General features: G+C 41.9%; 1 pseudogene; it reads left to right on the top strand.

Moving 5' to 3' along the window:
- The first annotated feature begins 241 nt into the window (after positions 1-241).
- On the top strand, positions 242-2,578 carry LOC136125661 (protein enabled homolog; annotated as a pseudogene).
- Positions 2,579-4,688: the final 2,110 nt, after the last annotated feature.

Raw genomic sequence — 4,688 nt, 5'->3', positions numbered from 1 at the left:
AACAATCATCCAAGTCCAGGAAGCATGGAGAGTTCCATACAGGATAAACCCACAGAGGAATACACCATGACACATTGTAATCAAAATGACAAAAGTTAAAGATAAAGAGAAAATATTAAAAGCAGCAAGAGAAAAGCAACAAATAACATACAAGGGAACTCCTATAAGGTTATCAGCTGATTTTTCAGCAGAAACTCTGCAGACCAGAAGGGAGTGGCATGATACATTTAAAATAATAAGTGAACAGAGTATCTGTCAGGCAAGAACTGCTTTGATGGTCTATGATGATGCCAATAAAAAGTGGGTGCCAGCTGGTGGTTCAACCGGGTTCAGCAGAGTTCATATATATCATCATACAGGAAACAACACATTCAGAGCGGTGGGCAGGAAGATTCAGGACCATCAGGTAGTGATAAATTGTGCCATTCCTAAAGGGTTGAAGTACAATCAAGCTACACAGACCTTCCACCAATGGCGGGATGCTAGACAGGTGTATGGTCTCAACTTTGGCAGCAAAGAAGATGCCAATGTCTTCACAAGTGCCATGATGCATGCCTTAGAAGTGTTGAATTCACAGGAAACAGGGTCAACATTGCCTAGACAAAATTCACAACTACCTGCCCAAGTTCAGAATGGCCCATCACAAGAAGAATTGGAAATTCAAAGAAGGCAACAACAAGAACATCAACAACAAAAGGAGCTGGAGTGGGAAAGGCTGAAGAGAGAAAGAATGGAAAGGGAGAGATTGGAGAGGGAGAGGTTAGAAAGGGAAAGGCTGAAGAGGGAGCGACTAGAACAGGAGCAGCTGGAGAGAGAGAGACAAGAAAGCGAACGTCAGAATCACCTGGAGCGGGAGAGAAAAGAGCGGGAGAGGCTGGAGAGGCTGGACTGGGAAAGCCAAGAATGAGAGCGGCAAGAGCAGCTAGAAAGGGAGCAACTGGAATGCAAGCGAGAGCGAAGAATGTCAAATGCCGCTCCATCCTCCGACAGCTCCCTGTATCGTGCTCCACTTCCTGAGTGTGCCAGTTGCCAGCCTCCTTCAGCACCTCCTCCATCATATGCTAAAGTCATCTCAACTCCAGTGTCAGAGGCCACTCCTGATTACGCTGTAGTGACTGCTTTGCCACCTACTTCTACACCCCCTACACCACCACTTCGACACTCCAAGACACGTTTTGCAACATCTCTAGGTTCAGCCTTCCACCCTGTTCTTCCCTATTATGCTACAGTTCCTCATCCTCTGAACAAAAACTCTCGACCTTCTTCTCTTGTGAGCACACCCTCTCTTCAACCTCCAGCTACGAAGCCCTGTGCCTGGTCTACTTCCAGTTTCTCACCCCTCCCTCCGTCTCCTCTCCCCTGCATGCAGAGCTACTGGTCCAAGGCCTGTCCTCCCCAGTTGTGTTTCTTATCCTGTGCCCCAGATGCCTCCATCACCAGCGGCACCCAGCGGGCTGCTCGACTCTGTCACACATCCAGTGTCTCTACCAGCCCACCACCGCCTTCCCTCGCACCACTCTCACACTGTGGATGAGAGCTTCTCCTCCTCCAAGCACGCCTATTGCCTCAACTCCCTCATCCAAGCCTAGTGTTCTCCCTTCTCCCTCTGCAGCTGCCCCTGCCTCTGTGGAGACTCCTCTAAACTCTGTGCTGGGAGCCTCTTCTTCTGAGCCAGGCTTGCAGGCAGTCTCTCAGCTGGCCGAGACTCCAGCCCAACAGGGCATTGTCTTGGGACCACCTGAACCTCCACTCCCTCCTGCACTCCCACCACGTCCTGCCCAGGCATCAGCAGTGCTCCCTCCTCCCCCAGGGCCTCCTCCACTCCCTCCACTTCTGTCCTCAGGGCCCCTGCCTCTGCTTCCTCCACCGCCTCTTCCTAATCAAGTACCCCCTTCTCCCTCATCACCTCCTGCTGCTACCCTCCCTGCATCTGGATTTTTTTGGGGATCCATGTCTGTAGACAATCGCCCTTCAACTGGACTTGCAGCTGCAATTGCTGGAGCAAAACTTAGGAAAGTGTCATGGTTGGAGGATGCCTCCTTCCCAAGTGGAGGGAACACCACTGGTGTGAATTCGGCCTCATCTAAAACAGATAGGGGTCGTGGAAATGGACTCCTTCCTTTAGGGGGTAGTGGTTTAATGGAAGGAATGAGTACCCTGCTGGCCAGGAGGAGAAGAATTGCTGTAAAGGGATCAACAATAGAAACCTAACAGAAAGAGGACAAAATGAAAATTCAGAGCCTGTAACTTCTAAGGCTTCTTCAACAAGTACACCTGAACCGACAAGAAAACCTTGGGAAAGAACAAATACAATGAATGGCAGCAAGTCTGTTGTTCCAGATGGGATTCTCCAAGGAAAAATCAGATTGTTTTTGACAACAGATCCTATGATTCATTATACAGACCAAAATCTGTGCCCTTGTCACAGCCCAGTGTCAATGGAGTCCAGACAGAGGGACTAGATTATGACAGGCTGAAGCAGGACATTTTAGATGAAATGAGAAAAGAATTAACTAAGCTAAAAGAAGAGCTCATTGATGCAATCAGGCAGGAACTGAGCAAGTCAAATACTGCATAGACAAGAATGCAGAGAAGAATCTGGAGAAGGAAAACAAAAAAACCTACAAAGAACAGCTGTGTTAACAACAACAAAACCCCTACATTTTGTGAGCTGTGAGAAGAAAATGGAGACAAACAGTCAGAAGGAGGAGAAAACAAACATACTTTGAAAGCCTTCAGACATTACTACTCTGGCAATAAGCTATTTCCCTCCCAGTTTGCTGCTTTTTTCTGACCTTTACAATAGGATGGAAGAGAGTTGTATAGGAGTTCCTGTATCAGTTATGCAGAAAATACTAAATCTGTCTGGCAAGATCACTGTGCATTGAAATATTTTCATGTCAAGAGAAATTCGCACATTTTCTTCAATCCATTGCTAAAATAAAGAGGAGAAAGGCTTGAGAAGTTTTTTTCAGAGAATGGTGATGAGGAATTTAGCAAGTTATGCTATTGTACTGTAAATGTTTCTCTCAGGTTTGTCTTCCTATCATATTTGATATTCCATGAATAACTGAGTTCAGCCCTATGTAGCTTAAGATCATAAAATGTGGAACAAATGGAATTGTATGTGCTTTCAAGGGTGATATTTATAAGAAAGTGTCCTAAAAATGATTTGGGAGGAATTTTAGAATGATAGGAAGTCTCTCGAGTTTAGCCTTCATGCAATTTTGTAGACTCAAACATAAAATTCGTCCAGAATTTAAAAAAGAAAAAAAGAAATCGTGGATCACTTTGTCCCCAAAATAATGAAAAATATTTTGGGGAGAATTAACTATTTGAATTAGAATTCTAGTGATTATATATTAATATAAGAATGCAATTTGCTGTGTGGCTACCTAAAGAAAATCCTTTAGTTAAATTAGTTACCCTTGCATCTTTAATAGTCTAATCATCAAAGAACAGGTACATTTATCAAATTGCAATCTGACTTAAAATTCTATACTTTCTTATTTGCTGTATGGACAAAAAAAATGTCATCTTAAGGCTAAAGACTAGTCAAGTATTAATGCATTAAGGTGAATTATGTACACCTGTAAGAAGAAACATAAAGCAGTTAAGCTAGCAACACCAAGGGCCCTGGCCCTGCGCTTACAGGAATCCAACCACAGGTATTTCAGCCCACTTCTCTGACATTGGATGGAATATCAATAACCCCAAAAAGAAACTGATAACTTAAAAAGAATTTTACAGAATGATGTTTTTCTAATACTGTAGAGGACACAGAGAGGTCATTTATTATTTAAACAAGGACCTTTCCTTTATCAAACAGGAAATCACATAACTTCTTGAAATGTAAGTCAAACTTGCAAAATGAACAACTTTATATTTTCCTACAAAAAGCAAGAGTCTGCTAAAACAGCTCTTTAAATATCTTAAGATTATATTAATGTCTTAGATGCAGAGAATAAGAGTACTTAGGTGGTATGGAGCCATAAGTGCTGGAACAATAAGGGCAGTATTCCACACCATGAAATTTTGTATTTTATCTTCAATTTTAAAAATAAATCCATTTTATCAAAATGAAGCATCTTATGGAAAATACATAAAATCAAAGTGTATAGGTTGATGAATTGTCACAAAAAGAACAGGTCATGTAACCAACAAAGTCAAGAAATGAAACATCACCAGCATATTAGAAATACCCTCTGGACATCACCCACCTTATCACTCTATCCTACCTCTCCACAGGTAACCACTATTCTGCTTTCTAATATCAATAATTATTTTTGCCTCTTTTTGAATTTTATATGTAAGAAATCATACCATTTGGATCATTTCGGGTTGAGTCTTTCATTCAGGTTTTTGATTTGAGATTCATTCATGTTGTTGCATGTAGCATGTTATGCCTTCTATTGAGGACTGTTTAGATTATGTTCTGGTTTGGGTATTATGAATCATTCTGTGAAAAGTCTTGTACTTAAAAAAACATTTTGGCACATTACTGCTTGCTATATTCCTTGAAGAGAAAGTCTTGGATCATGGCATATGCGCAGGTTCAGATACTGTCAAACAGTTTTCCAAAGTTATCATACCAGTTTATACTCTCATCAGCATTCCAGTTGACTTCTGTCCTTCTCACCATCTACAGCTGTCATTTTTAAAATTTTATCATTTTAATTTGCATTTTT

The sequence above is a fragment of the Phocoena phocoena genome, chromosome 7 (assembly GCF_963924675.1).
Source record: "Phocoena phocoena chromosome 7, mPhoPho1.1, whole genome shotgun sequence".
NCBI lineage: Eukaryota > Metazoa > Chordata > Mammalia > Artiodactyla > Phocoenidae > Phocoena > Phocoena phocoena.
This window is presented reverse-complemented; position numbering and strand designations above follow the sequence as displayed.